The 17,204-nt window shown below is 34.4% G+C and overlaps 1 long non-coding RNA gene across 1 annotated transcript; it reads left to right on the top strand.

Annotated features, from left to right (window-relative positions):
* The first annotated feature begins 3,132 nt into the window (after positions 1–3,132).
* LOC139114836 (uncharacterized) lies at positions 3,133–13,424 on the top strand. Its single transcript, XR_011547961.1, has 4 exons — positions 3,133–3,530; positions 4,044–4,316; positions 5,026–5,086; positions 5,810–13,424. It is a non-coding gene; the product is annotated as an uncharacterized lncRNA (long non-coding RNA).
* Positions 13,425–17,204: the final 3,780 nt, after the last annotated feature.

Raw genomic sequence — 17,204 nt, 5'->3', positions numbered from 1 at the left:
GCTGGACAAAATTACCTGTGTTTGGTCTGAGTGTTTCGTTTACAGCGGTTAGCTCATGTACCATGTACAACATACTCAATACCCTTGTCTTTGTCAGAAATGCACTTTGTTGCCGTTGGCCGACCTACCTGACAAGTGAATTAACTGGCTTCACTTTGGTTGCCTTCCAATAAAATCAGTCTGTTTGCATAGTCAACTGATTTGGCTTGGATAATCAACTGGTAGGGGTTGTAAGGAAGACATTATTCAAACTTTAATGGTTTCAAAACAACTGTTAGGGGTTGAAAGGACGGCTTTATTCAAAATTTGATGATTTCAAAACAATGCATCCACTTGTTGTTCAGAAATTGCCATGAACATGTTCTAGTTTGGCGATCATTTTTAGAAGTGTTTTCCGAGTTGAGTTTGTCGAAAATTATTGAAAACAACTCCACATGACAGTATTATCTTACTTTCTAGCCATTCCTTGAAGTTGCAGTGGTGTAAGTACTAAATGAATGAAAAATCGCAATTCTAAAGTCTCACAGTAGCATGGCGACTATTTTCACTTTACCGAACTTTGAAGTCTGACATTGAAAATGAGGTCGCATGACTATATGTATGGCACAAAAAGTTTTCAAGTACAATATTCTCAGCACCTAAATTCAATCATGAAATTTATGTACTGATGTTTCATCAGGTTTGGTACATTTTCAACATTTTGAAATTAAACTCATCAAAGATAATAACAAAATTGTTTACGGAATGCAAGCAATATAAACCATAACCCTTGAACTTTGAATTAATTGTGTTTTATTTTGATAAATTCCACAAGAGAAAAGCATTAGAGTCCATACATAAAGATTTCATACATGACACCTTGTATGCAAAGTTTCTGTTACAGTACGTCCTTCAATCAAGATATATAACACATAGATGTTTGTAAAATTTTGATTTCTGTGAAGATTATTGCCAATTCTATCTTAAGCAACATATGCATGCAATTCCAATTACTTTTTAATTATCGATAACTGAGGAAAATTAACTAATATGCTTGTTATTTTCATATAAGATTGTCAGGAATGAAAATGTGAGAAGAATGATGCTTGGTGACCATCAGCTTATGTTAATTTATGTTAATTTATGTTAATTTTATGTAATTGTATGCAAACCATGACTCTTTCCCCAAATCCAGGCAGAACACTGGCCGTAACCTTTTATGATATTTTTCAGAATGAGTTTTGTACCCAAATCAACTAAAGTTTTATGTTCTACTTTTCACATGCTTGTTGAAATGGCCAGTATTTGGTTTGCCACCACAGCCAAAGTGTACTCGTGCAAAACATTTTTCAAGTATATTCATGTAGCATTTTTTTTAACTCGCCCAAGGCAATGTTTTTTTCGCTTTTTAAAGCTCAGAAAAGCTCAGTTCTGTGTTTATGTCACTGACATCCAATAAATATGCAAATAGATATTTCATCAGGACATATTTTAAAGCATTGTAACAAATTGCTTATGTAGAAATGACAAATGTGGGATTTGTTTTCTACCAATGTGTAGAAAAATCCTTGAAAAGCAAATAAAAACAGCTCCAGAAAGAAGCTGCAACCATCACAGATTGAACACAGACATAATTTGTCTGAATTTCTTGCTCTGTTGATCCTGAATATACAGTATATTCCTATACCGGTATTTGAAAACAACCCTACAATTGTGAATATTATCATCAAGATGTTATTTTATTTAAACTCAAAAGGCTTCAGATTTGGTGCATCTAAGCAAATGTCATTTGTTAAAGGCACATGAGCTGTAACTTTTGACATTATTTTCATGATTTTATATTTAGATTACAATTAGTTAATAGAAATGTTCTCAATCAGAGATGTATACTCAAGTATAATTATCCACAGAGTGGGACTGCATGGAGAGGTTTCAGAAAGACAAATAATAAAGGAGTGCTGCACCCAAATATAGATACCTCCATACAAGTACATGATAAACAGCGGAAATGGTGCATATACACATTTGAATCTTTACAAATACAACATGGTACAACCCATTGAAAGGACAGAAAAGGGATTCACTCCTCTTTGACAAAAAATTCTGTTTTTCAAATAAAATGGCGAGACATTGAAAATGGCGGGAAATTTAAAACGAACGAAGGACTTTTCAATTTCTTGCCTATTCTGCCACGAGCAAATATTTTTGAGGCACCATAGTTAATGACTATATCGTTAAAGGGACATAAGCTGTATATTGTGGCAAGTTTTTAAGTATTCTGCTTCTGTATATTAACTACCGTGTCTGACCCTAATCTGTTTTTCAGGCTGAAATTTCGAGTATTCTTTTTGTCAACAGAGCTTGTATGTGTGTAGTGATCATTGTCTATTGTTTACAAATGAATTCTAGTCCGGACTTGAATACAATTTTCAACAATAACAATGGAGGTTATACTCATATAGGTTGTGTTGATATGCTAAATACTTGGCATTAAATTATAATTCAGGGATTCAATTCAGAAAGTATAGGGAAACCACAAAACAAAAGTTCTGAAAAAATAGCCACAAGATACAGCTTATGGAGCTTCAAATTTGCAGATTGCAATGAATATCTCAGGAAATTGGAAATACTTTGAAGTTGGACAAAATTTGCAGAGTTGCAGTTAATGAGCCTTTAAAAGGGAGAGTAGCTGTAAGTTGTAAGGATATTTTTACTATTTTTGTTCTGTGTGTCAACTACAATGTCTTGTTCTACTCGTGTTGAAATGTTCTATATTCATCTTGTGAACAAGCTCATGCAGACAACATTGTTATTATTGACAAGTGAATTTCAGTCCAGACTACAATTCAATTGTAAACAATGACAATGCAACTTACACATATACAATGTATAGACTATTTGGACAGGCTGAATTTGAACATGCTGTCGGGAGTGAAACAAGAAATTGTAGTGTAGCTGATACATGGCTATACAAAAAAATTGAAAAATTATTGAAGAAACATGCAGCTACTGCCCCTAGCACTTTGGTAAAAGATAAAAACAAGTCACAATATTAAAAATAAGTCTATTCTAACTATTGGTCTTCATTGATGAATACAGTATCATAAAGTGAAATAATTATTGTAACTTTTCTTTCTGTTCTATCAGGGCATTCACAGAAACAGTCGTCTATCGATATGTACAGGACAACCTTTACCATTACACTAGCTTTAAGGCTTGCTTGGAACTTTTTCATAAGCTTACTCGACATACCGGTAAACTGGAAGGCTTAAATGTCTTTCTTCTGTCAGAAGTGTGGTGATTGTCCAGAAGTTGTTGTGTGTGATAGAACAACTGTGGGTATGAACAAGCAACTCCTCAAGGCCTTTCCTGATTGTGACAGCTAGTGTTGATCATCTCCCACCAATAGCCGGAACAAAGCATGAGGATTCGAATATCTACCACCTACAAGTGAAGAACTGTTTAAAGCTTTGAGCTTCTTTCCAAACCTTCCAGGACTTCATGGGAAAAGGAGTAAAAGGGGCATATTTCTTGACATGGCACACCTATTGGTCTGTTTGTGTACTCTTTCTATTAACAACTTGTGACATGTTTTCAAATTTTCATCGCATGAAACAATTTGTTGTCTTATTAATCTCATCAGGAATATGCCTCTTAAATTAAGAATAATTGCAATATTATAGTGTTAAACAGTTATTAGTTCCCCATCAAGACAAAATCCATATTTTATAGTCATTTCTATATAATTCTGTGTAAGCCTATGTATAGGCATGCACAAATGACATGAAAAATTGGACCAAAATGTGAAATTCAGGAAGTCAAATACCCAGACTAACTCGATATTTATTTTTCAAATCACTTGATGACCAGTAGAGAAATTTGTTGGTTTTTAACCAACAAAACCAGAGTTTCATTTAACAAACTGGCAGACCATATCTGTGAATAGAAGATACCATGCATAATTTACAAGCATAATTGCAGAGTCATTGCTCCAATACTTGCTAGAAATTGAATATTGATCAATATGACTAATTGTATTTATCCTTATTTATTTATGTGCTCAGGAAAGGTAACTATGTATGTGATCAAATGACAACCCAAGCATGCAGATGAGTGGCAGATTCTTGCAACAAGCTGTCAAATGGTCACCCTTCACTATAACCAGGAATATTTACCGTCTACTGTGAGCACAAAGTCTGCCTTGGATTTGAGGTTATGAAGACCCATGAGTCACCAGCTGTTCCAAACACAATCCTCAAGCAGTGATTCAGAAGAGCACCTAGAATAGCTACAGTGTATGATAATGCCTGTAGATTGCACCAGTATTGCTCTAACAGGTATAAAGTGTTGTGTGGTTAACCAGAAAAATTGAAAAGTGACCTTTAAGTGCTGCACCAAATTTGGTGAAACTTCAATGTTGGTGATGTTGATCATGCAAAGATCTAACACTAGAGAAAAGACATTTAGTAGTATCATGTCAATTGCTAATTATGGTCATGGTTGTTGTGGTTTTTTTTTTTGGGGGGGGGGGGGGGGTGTTTGTTATATGTGCCCAATAGTTATTTTCAGCTCTCTGTTATAACTGACCAGGTGGCAATATAAAGAAGCTGTGACTTTTTGCCTCAATCTATTTTACAGAAATCATTGTGATTTATGGTTGGTGAAAACGACTTTTCCTGACTAACCAAACCTAAAGGAAATGCATATGACAATATCAGCCATGCTAACCTTTTTCAGACACACTTGGTTACATTATTGTGAAATCTACAATGTTGTACAGTTTAGAAAAGGTTTTCCATTTTGTGTCCAAAATCCTCTTCTTCAAAGTCACCCACTGGTCAGACAGCTTTAATATTTGTTACATGGAGATTTCCAGTTCTCTTACACAGCCATGCCATGTCAAATACAGTATTACAGTAGAGCTGCATCGGTCACTTGTTCACAAATGAAATGATATGCAGTATGCTTGACAATGAGTATTTTTCATTTGTATATTAAAACATTTATGATAATTTAATTACTCCATTTATCATCTCTTTCTTACAGAGAGCCAGAGTTCTTTCGAAACACACTCTTTCTAATTGATGCACTGGTGCAATCATACTGGGTAAGTTATATTTTTGGTCATGAAATTTGAAAAAGATGATGTAGATTTTCCTAGGGATAACCTAGTATTGATTTGTTGAAATTAAAGCTCCATTAAAAGTAACTTGGGGTATTTTTTTCAGTATTTTTGTTCCATGTGGCAACTGCAGTTTCTGATTCAAATCCTTAAAGCATGATGAAATACACAGTATTTAGCTTATGAACACAACCTGTATATGTACATTCAACATTGTTATTATTGAACACTTAATTCAAGCCCGGACTAGAATTCATTCGTCAATAATAATGGCCATTATACATATAGAGGCTGTGTTGACATTGGACCACAAGGAATTTGCATCTTGATAATGAGATCATACCATTCAATGTAAGGGGTACCATGGCATTGCCTCGTTGCACAGTGCCGGCAGCTTGACAACCTACCACCCCTTGCACTGAATGGTACAGTCTCAAAATCAAGATCTTGGGACGTGAAGAGTTACACGTCTGCCAAGTATACTGCATAATCTAAGTGTCAACTTAGGTTGTTCGGGAAAACATTGTATTCAACAATGTAGTCATAATAGTATTAAACTTTTAAAAAGATAAGCGTTGCCATAATTACCAATGACTTTGCAGGTTACACAGGCAGTAGCAGGTATACGGCTACAGGAGTTCGACAACTTGCAGATAAGCATGTAAGAAAACAATTATTAATCCAGTCTATTTTTTCTCTGTCTTGTAGATACTCGACTGGGTACAACATGAACACATACTCAACCAATGAAGAACTAGTCAAGCTTAACCTTTTGAGTGCTGTAATTTTTCCCATCAAAATTGTAGTGCAACATTTTACCAATTTTTATGAACTTTTGCTGTAATTTTCTTGATAAGTTTTTACCAAATAGACATCACACTTTATTTGCTACAGTTTTTAGTCCCCATGGACACCGTCCGGGGGGACTTATAGTAGTTTGGTCATGTCCGTCCATCCGTCCGTCCGTTCACGCAGATATCTCAGAGATGCCTGGAGCGATTTCATTCAAACTTGGTACAAGGATTACTTCATATGTCATACAGATGCACGTCAATTTGTTTTCTAATACAATCCAATATGGCCGCCAGGCGGCCATTTTATTACAATTTTTTCATGTACAGAGCCATAACTCAGACATGTTTCAACCGATTTTATTCAAAGTTGGTACAAGGACATTGACCAATGTCATAGATATGCACGTCAATTTGTTTTGTGATAGGATCCAATATGGCCACAAGGCGGCCATCTTTTTACGATTTTTTTCATGTACAGAACCATAACTCAGGCATATCTCAACCGATTTCATTCAAAGTTGGTACAAGGACATTGACCAATGTCATACATATGCACATTGATTTGTTTTGTGATAAGATCCAATATGGCCACCAGGCGGCCATCTTGTTACGATTTTTTCATGTACAGAGCTATAACTCAGGCATATCTCAACTGATTTTATTCAAAGTTGGTACAAGGACATTGACCAATGTCATAGATATGCACATCAATTTGTTTTGTGATATGATCCAATATGGCTGCTGTGCGGCCATTTTGTTACGATTTTTTCGTGTACAGAGCTATAACTCGGCATGTTTGAACTGATTTTAATCAAAGTTGGTACAAGGACATTGACCTATTTCATAGATATGCACATTGATTTGTTTGTGATACAATCCAATATGGCCACCGTGTGGCCCTTGTTTTTCAATTTTCCATGTCCTGAACCATAACTCAGACATGTATCAAGCAAATTTATTCAAAGTTGGTACAAGGACATTGACTTATAGTATACATATGTACTTCGATTTGTTTCTCGATATGGTCCGATATGGCCACATGGTGGCAACTTTGTTATGGTTTTTTTCATGTCGTGAGCCATAACTCTGGCAAGTCTCAACTGATTTTATTCAAAGTTTGTACCTTGACATTGACTTATGTCATACATATACCTAGTACGTGTTGATTTTTTAAACAGTAAGATCAAATATCGCTGTGTGGCGGCGATTTTGTTACGATTTTCTCATGTACTGAGCCATAACTCAGACATATTTCCACCAGTATCATTCAAAGTTGGTACAAGGACATTGGCCTATTTCATACATGCTCGTCAATTAGTTTCACGTCATGTAGCAGTATCATGTCAATTATTGAAGTTTCATAATTAGGCTGATATGTCAAGAAATACTGCATCAAATTTCATGAAACTTTGAACAGATGTTAAGCTCACATTGCTTTAACAGTGAAAAAGACATTTATCAGTGTCATTTTAATTAATTTGTAATTGCATATGTAATGAACTTTCCTAAGTAGAGTGATCTATCCACAAATACAACGTCAAATTTGATGAAACTTGATACAGATGCTGATCTCATAGTGTTGTAAATCTAGCATTAAACTTTATGAAATATGGTACCGGTGATAATCTATTAGTGTTAGGATAGTATGAAAAAATGTTTCGCAACATCCTGTCAACTAATTCCCAGTTGACTCATTTAATGACCTTTAGAATAGTGGCCTACATTGGTTTTATGTTTTCATTACCATGGAACTCATTCTTGGCCATTGAGTGCCATCTGTATCAAAGTACTTTTATCACAGACCTAATGAAGAGGACTCTATCCTCTCTGAGGACCTGTAATCAAAGTACCCATTTACAAGTGGGGACTGTGTCATGAACGATGACTTGTTCATAAAATTTTTGGAAAATTTGACAAAAATTGACAGGACTATAGTTTGTATGGATGACAAAAATTGACTTTGGCGCTCAAAGAGTTAATTCACAGATATGTGAACAGACTTAGGGAATGCTACAATGTCCAGAATGAAGGCACAGCTATCCTATATGCTTCCTTACAACTTAAAAGTTTGTTTTTTCATATTGCTCTTTATCTCAGTTTTAAAAATAGGAAGGTTCTAGGATCATTTATTAGACAGTACACTCAGTGTGAGTTTTCAGACAGGCTAGTGAATTTTGCCCAGAGCAGTTTCATAAATGACCAGCACTACAAAATCTTATACCTTTCGATACTTTATTGTATTTATCCTCAAACTGTTAACAGGATGGAAGTGGTATTTAGGGGTCAAAGTTGCCAAATTTTCTACCCCATGTGGAGTGCGTACTAGTATTTGGACTAGCCGTAGTATCTAAGTATCATAGTAATCGGACATCATATTTGGAATGTGATTAGGAGCTAAAAATTGATAATTTAGAAAACTAATAGATACATATTTGGAATGTGATTAGGAGCTAAATATTGATAATTTAGAACACTATACAATGTCATTTCGTGATAATTACCACGTTTAATCCATGGACAACGCAACAATATTTTGACATATGTGACGCTTACCTACCGTACATGGGTTGTCTCCGTCTGTTGCTTTTGGCACCTCGTATTATATGGTCTGGCTTACTTAGCCAAGTTTGTAGTGCCTTCAATAGCTTCTAACAAATAAAAAATACCCAAAACGAGACAACAGCATCACCTAACTTAATATGTGGTCACACGACTTGTAAAACGCTATCAATACGGAGCAAAGTGAGTACAAGGAACAGCATGTCATTAAATGTCTGAAAACGTACGACATGGTCTGGAAACTATCACACTGAGTGTAGTAAAATCTGAACACAGTCTGTGACATCAGCACAGAGTAACAAGTGTTAACATTTGTTGCCAGTAGCTGGAGTTTGTTCACTACACTAGGTGTTTATGAAGCTATTACATATAGGGGTTTTGATTGACACATATATAACTAACAAATATGGTATACCTGTTTGAAGACACTGAAAATATGAGAGAGCATACAACAAAGAAAGAAGTTTGTATTGTATAATTATGTAGTAACTCTTATGTGGGATTAGATTAGCTATTAACAGATGTGGACAGACTGTTAGGGGTTGAGAAAATAGAGCATATTCCTTTAAGCCAGATGTTAAAAACTTTATTTCATTCATCACCGAAGTACTGCACAATATAGTCAGGTCACTCCATGACAAGCAGAATATGCACAATTACAACAATACATTGTTGATTGATTGTTCATTCATTTATCACAACAAAAAATTCTATTTGAGGCAAGGTGGCTCCACAGATTTCTGTACACACTTTTACATAGTTATGAGTCATTTTCAAATGCAATCTGGGGTTCCTTTTTGTGTTACTAGATCTAGAGTTGTCCTTATACACAGCCACAAGTTATATACACTGAACAATCCACTTTAAAGTCTCCTGTAACCGAGCTATGTGACTGGCATCCTTCACTAACTCTATACAGTGAGTTGTATCCTTCACTAACTCTATACAGTGAGTTGCTCAAAACTGAAAGACAGTGTTAATATTATCCTCATCTAAATCTAGAACGGCGGTGAATTTCTCATACTTTTTCGGGTGTTGGTAATGAAATCGCAGAATGTCAAGAGGATGGGTAATTTGTCTGGTATGCAGATGTGGAAGTTCTCTGATAAATCTATCCAGTTCACCACACTGCTTCATCGTCTGCAGTTTCCTTCTTTTCAGCTTGGTAGTTTGGTATTGCTTACTTTTCACACTCTGGATGCTTTTCTTTGAGACTGTCTCACTTGCAGTAGTAGAAAAACAAGAGTTTAGTGTACTAGTGGACTTACAACATTTTATGTTTACAGGCTTGACATCACTAAGCCGGACAGCAAACTAGCTAATCACCCAGCCATTGGACTGACTTAGACTGTATTTAGTAATTACCTGCACAGTTGTTCACTTACAAGGGGAAACCAAATCTGGATGGGTGGTAATATGTTTTACGCACAATCCCTCACAAACCATTGGGATTTTATGTCTAAGGAGGTAAATTACTGGGAAAAGTCTCAACATATTCAGCCATATGGTTGGGTAATTAGCTAGGTTGCTGTCCAGTTTAATGATGCCAAGTCTGATATTATAGTTTTTGTTTTGCAATGCAATGAAAAAAATTTCTGCAGTTGTGTAAATTTTGCACAAAATCAACAAAAAAAATCGTCACAAATTACAAACTACTCTTCCTTTAATTTAGGTGTAGAGGCTCCTTGGATCGTTATATTTTGATCAAATTTACTTTCCTTTGTTAAGTATATTGGGGAGAAAACCCCCAAAAATGGTGTATTTATTTGTTCATGATGAATTGTGCAGTACAAGAACAGTGACCAAAACAATCAGACTACTCCTGAAATTAATCAGTTTTTTAAAAAGACAAGACTTTCAGAGCTTGCTTAGCAAATTATGATTTATGTGACCTCAGGTTCAAATTTAGGTTCAATCCTTGAAAGTAGACATGAAAGTTGAAATTATACTGCTGTGACTTTGGAGGTTTCCCACATCAACTTGACCTGTGAAAACATTGAACTCACCTCTACTTTCCATTCTTATCTCCTGTCCATGATGTGGAAATTTCATCTTGCTGTGACTGATGATATGAAAGATAGTGGAATTGGTTCTACTGTTGAAGAGTTTGGAGTGCTTTGAACATTGCAATCTGATGAAATAAAAGGAAAGGGGATTGCTGTTAAAGATTGATACCATGTTGCTGTGAAAGTTCTCTATAATGATCATACTTGTGCAAACGTGACCGTTGTAGCAAAGAAGCAGGGAATTTTGACAAACTGGAAAATTCATGATGTCACATGTAATTTCTGTCTTTATATATTTTCTATGTGTGAAAATTGACAATATTGCTAATGATTTTAGTTTACCATTATAAGAGTGCACCCCCAGACAGGATTTAAACCTGCATTGACTGTACAAATATATGCAGCTTGTCTTTAAAGGGAGTCAGATATTTGCCACACAATGCATGTGTATTTGCCAAGACCAGATAGATTAATTGTCTGTAAATAAATTGTTGTAGCTGATACTGTGGCTGATATGCTGTGGTGTACCTCTGCTGATTTGACAACCCATTGCTGAAGACATGCTCTGGTCAGTCATTGTTAGTGGTATGCTCTGACTTCAACAAAAATAACAACACATGAGAGATATGATAACTTGTAATATTTTTTGTTATTTAATATTTATTGTATTTGAATGGACAGCAACTCTAATTTTGTATAATTGTTTCTGCTTGTATTTTGTCCTCCTAGATTTTCTTGTTCTCTCTAAACCATGTTGAAATACACATTATATTACCATGCCCTACCCGACGCATTTTTGATTGGTGGAGCTGAACCACATTTCTGACCACAAATACACAGTAATGGTTTGTTTACATGCCCTTGAATATGAATAATAAGATTGACAACTCATAAGTATCATAACTTTACAGCTCAAACATAAATCATAATCAATCACAAAATAAAATGGAGCACTTGTAGGTCAAGTTGAGATACTCTTTTCTGAAAACATCTCCGGGTTTGCCATTTTTTACAGCGTGCTTGGCAGTTTGTATTTGTCGTGTATTGCTCAGTTTCTGGGGCCCAGTTGTCGTTCGCTCCTGAAATTTTCGGAAATTTTGACGGTTTTCTTGGGTTCGCTGATAATATAATGGAAATAACAGACTCCGCTCTGACCATTAACGTTTATTTGTGGGCACGGGCTCAAGGAATGCCAAATTAACGGGCTCGGCAAGCCTCGCCATTAATTTTTGGCTTTCCTCTCGCCCTTGCCCACAAATAAACGTTAATGGTCAGCGCGTCACCCGTTATTAGCTCCGCTGTCAGCGACGCGGAGCTTATCAAATAGGTTGATTTTCCTCCGTCGTCCGTCGTCCGTCAACAATTGCCTTCTCCTCTGAAACCGCAAGTCCAATTGCTTTGAAATTTTATATGCAGCTCACTTGGGGTGACCTCACTTCAGTTTGTTCAAATCGGGGTGAAATTTGCATATTTGTATTTTTGGGGTATTTTTTGGTGTTTTTGGTAAAAAATCTTCTTCTCTGAAACCGCTCGTCCGATTGCTTTTAAATTTGACATGCAGTTTACTAGGGTGACTTCAGTCAGATTTGTTCAAATCGTGGTGAAATTTGCATTTTTGTATTTTTAAGGCAATTTTTGTCATTTTTGGTAAAAAAATCTTTAAAAATCTTCTTCTTCAAAAGTACCAGTCAGATAGCTTTGATATTTGGTACATATGTCCCTAGAGATGATCTATTTCAGATTTGTTCAAATTGTGCAGAAATATGTAAATTTGCATTTTTAAGGCAATTTTTGCCATTTTTGGTCAAAAAATGTATTTCTCTAAAAGTACTGGTCTGATAGTTTTGAAATTTGGTATACAGGTTTCTATAGATGAACTAAGTAATATATATTGAATTTCTCATGAAATCTGCAATTTTGTATTTTTGGGGCAATTTTTGCCATTTTTGGTCAAAAAATGTGTATTTCCAAAAGTACTGATCTGATAGCTTTGAAACTTGGTATATAGGGTTCCTACAGATGAACAAAATAATATTTATTGAAATTATGCTGAAATCTGCAATTTTGTATTTTTGGGGCAATTTTTGCCACTTTTGGTCAAAAAATGTGTATTTCCAAAACTACTCATCTGATAGCTTTGCAATTTGGTATACAGGTTCCTACAGATCACCTTAATGATATTTATTGAAATTATGATGAAATCAGCAATTTTGAATTTTTTGGTCAATATTTTCCATTTTTGGTTAAAAAATATGTGTTTCTCAAAAAATACTGTTCCAGCAGCTTTGAAATTTGGTAAACAGGTTTCTATAGATGAACTAAATTTGATCTTTTGAAATTATGATGAAATCTGCAATTTTTATTTTTGGGGGCAATTGTTGCCATTTTTGGTCAGAAAATTTTATTCTCAAAAAACTACTCATCAGATAGCTTTGGTTGACATGTTCTTAGGGATGATCCGATGTGATATATGCAAAGTATGATGAAATCTTCAATTGTTTATTTTTGCAGCTATTTTAGCCACTTTTTTCTGGCCACTGCATTGAGCTATCAAAGATTTCCACCTCCTTCATCAACATGTGTCAAAAATAGTTATTCTCTACATAAACACAGCGGAGCTATATCGGCCGCTAGGTCGCTTGTTTTTATAGTACTCGGCCATTGAGTGTACACTTATGTTCAGCATGCTTTACAACAAACTCATTGATATGCAGGATGAAAATCATCAAAAGTTAAAGCTGTACTGTCCTTTTAAAGCAAAAAAAATCTGTTTTAAAAGTGTATTATTTTCTGATTTATTTTAAAATCAGTTTTGTCATGTACATTTATCTTTCCTATTTTTCCAGTAGAATGATATACTTTCCAATTGAATTTTGTTGGAATATGACCACAAGACCAAAATTAAGTGTGCTGTCACTACATCATGAAAATGGCACTGAATAAAAGTTTTCATTCTTACCAGTATTGATGGTTTTGTTTGTTATGTGTTCTACTCCTGCAGTTGTGAATGTACAGTTGGGGACCAATCCATTTGAAATGTCGGAAACAAATAGCTGAAAAGAATCCATAAGTGAGTCACAACAGAATGGCTAAGATATGACCTTTTGTGTTCTGTGATATCAAATAGCAAGCCAATAAATTTCATTAGCTATGCAAATATTGTGTTATCATTGTTATCAAATCAGATAATTTCTGGTACAAATCAGTTGAAGATATATTACTGAGATATGGTTACTGTGTTTGCAACAGGACACAGGTGGAACTTGGATGTGATTATCTGTTTACCCTTTGAGTGCCAAAGTCAACTTCAGTTGTCTTTATAGAATGCAACATAGCCAGCAACTCTTTTTAGATCTAGAAGATTTTTTCAGACTTTTCCCAAAATTTTGGTCAAAAATTTTAGCCATGGAAAGTTTGTGTCCATTTGGTCCAAAACTATCAAAAAATTACAGATTCTGAAAGTGTTATGAATTATTCTGAATAATTCATAACACTTGGTAAAATGTTGCACCCCTTACGACTTCCTCAGTACTCGTACAATCTTCAAGACATTATTTCCGACCACAAACCCTAATTCATTGTAATCAGGTAAATGTATGGTTGATTTATGAGTCTGCCTCCAAACTTGAACAATACTCCTTTGCCGATGAAGCTGAAGGGCTGTTGATGTTGGTGGTATTTCATTCTCTGAATGTATTCTGACATGTATTAATTGTATCTCTTATTTGATCTAGCCATTTGCAATGTAATTCAGTTTCATTTGAACATACTCTGTAGTATTTAATGCACTTAAATAGGTCAGCAGGACTTGTATTCTCAGATGCAAATTTTGCATTATGGTTTTTTGTAGTATATAATGATTCAATCAGTAGGTAGAATGGTAAGAGACCAGTTTCACCACTGTCATCAGTCAGACCACCTTATAAAAGGATGCATGTTGGTAAAAGGTGTTAGAAGAAATGATGCCTTTCTAACCCCTAGACAAATGACATGTAGTCACACCCTGATGATATGTAAATAGCCTTCGCGATACTGAGGGTTGGACCATTTGATATCTTGGGGGGGGGGTCTGGAAGATTTAAGAGGTTGCATTTTTTCATGCCTGATCCACTGTTAAATTTTTTTTTTCACTCTCTGATTACCGGTAACTATTTTCTCGCACTCCTCATTTGGATATTTATTATTCCCGACAACAAATGGTACAGTCAACTACTGTGCGGGGTAAAATGTTGATGCATGCAACAAAGGTTAACCAAGAGGTGAAATATAAATTCATAATTCTGTATATATATATATATATATATATATATATATATATATATATATATATATATATATATATATATATATATATTATATATAATATATATATATATATATATATATATATATACAAAATGTATACAATGTGCCCTCCCGGTTATCACCATAATTGCTTTATGGCAACCTCTGAACTTGGGCACAGAGCATATATATATATATATATATATATATATATATATATATATATATATATATATATATATATATATATATATATATATATATATATATATATATATATATATATATATATATATTTATATTATATACAGAATTATGAATTTATATTTCATAATATATATATATATATATATATATATATATATATATATATATATATATATTATATATATATATATATATAATATTATTATATAATATATATATATATATATATATATATATATATATATATATATATATATATATATATCAGGGCTCGAAATAATACCTGTCTGCCTGTCCCGGACAAGTGAAATTTGGCCTGGGACAAGTAGTTTTGAAAAGTACTTGTCCAAGTTAACAGGTAGATTTTTTCAGCCTGCAACCAGTATTTCAACCTATTGACTACAGCAAATATTCATAGGTTTAAATTTATGTATCTTTTAAAATTTTGAAAATCATTATTTGGATATTTACCTGTCAGAAAAAAGTAAAAGAAAGTTTGATAATATATAACCACTGTTTACAGGAGGCAGCCATGTTGATTTATCTAAGGTCAAGTCTCAATTCTCTTAGATTGGGAGATTCTCAGAGCCATCTCGACACCGATGGCGCAATTACGCCATTTTGCATACAATACAGACGTGAGTTTGTTGAATTTTCCCAGATTCACTCACTGTGTTCTGTCAAAAACTTCCTATCAAACTAATGACATTCAATTTCTCTGGACATTGTCTCAGGTGAGTTGAAATTGGTATAGTTTCTTAAAATAAATTATGCCATTTTGGACAGGTACTTTTCTCACTGGGACAGGCACTTTTTATTTTGACTTGTCCAGTGGACAGGTGGTTGAAAAAAAGTATTTCGAGCCCTTTATATTTATATATATATATATATATATATATATATATATATATATATATATATATATATATATATATATATATATATATATATATATATATATATATATATATTATTTTTGGGTTATATTTTAATTATTCAGTCATTCTGTGTGTTAATGAAAGTGTTGTCATGTCAGTTGTAAAATAGGAACTTAAAAATGTCAATTCTCAGTGTCAATTACAGTATTTTGAATGAGCTGTAAATGTATTCCGCACTTTGTATGCATAACCAGATGTCCAGAACTGTGTAAGAAAAATGTCATTGTGAAATATTAGTGCATGTTGCTTTCTGATACTGAATGCTCATTGAGGAAACAGAAAAGTATCAGGAACTTGTCATGCTTTTCATATGAACTGCAAATTTCATAATGTTTAATACACATTGCAAAAGCCAAAACAGACATTCAATTTACAAACATCAAGATATTTCTTACATAAGCTTACCGGTATATCTCTGTTATATTAAAGTATTGCCCCTGAAGGGCGCGACGAAAATATTAAACATCCTGATATGTCTTATGTATTTCTGATATATGAAAGTCATGCGGCTGAAGGGCATGCTGAAAAATATGTTTGATATTTTAAAGTACTGCGCCCGAAGGGCGCTCCGAAAAATTTTAAGAGGGACTGTGTCATGCACGGTCCGGACCGTGTGTCATGATATACTGTCAAATCACACGGAACTCTGCCGTCCTTGTTTGTTTATTTGTATTTGTTGACTTGTGATTTATACAATACGAAATCAATAAAATCTGTGATCACATAGTTGAAGTGGCCACTGAAAAGCAATCCCAACATAGGTAAACAGATTGTCCCTGTACAGAGCACGCCCTTTGTCAACCATGCGTTGAATTTACACATTGTGTATTGTCACCAGACCAACAGAATAATACTCAACTTCACACTTTGTCAGAGGAAATAGCCCACTGAAACCATGAACAGGTGTTATTCTGGTTCAACCCGTTCACACATCTTTTACTACAAAGACTTCACGAAACTTTCATTGTACAATCATGGAGGTATAACAAAGTACATGGTAGTACAACAATTTTTCAAGCTTCTGCCCATGAAGTGAATGTGTTAGTCGAGGATCTTTCGTTGTCATGGCAAAATCCAAAAACAGAATGCGACTTATTCTGAGACTCTCAGTTCATAAAAGAGTCAAAATGCTACCACGTTTGCGATTACTGTACTTGAGATTGGCAATTAGATGGGAGGATACATATCAGTGAGTGATTTTGAGACCGCGTCCGAAACTCTTAAACGGCAAATATAAATGGACAGTTCTTGCGACTGACATGTGACTGATTCCCTGACGTGACGAATGCACATGTAAAAATTACAACAGAAAACA

Source organism: Ptychodera flava, chromosome 16, assembly GCF_041260155.1.
Source record: "Ptychodera flava strain L36383 chromosome 16, AS_Pfla_20210202, whole genome shotgun sequence".
Taxonomy (NCBI): Eukaryota; Metazoa; Hemichordata; class Enteropneusta; family Ptychoderidae; genus Ptychodera; species Ptychodera flava.
This window is presented reverse-complemented; position numbering and strand designations above follow the sequence as displayed.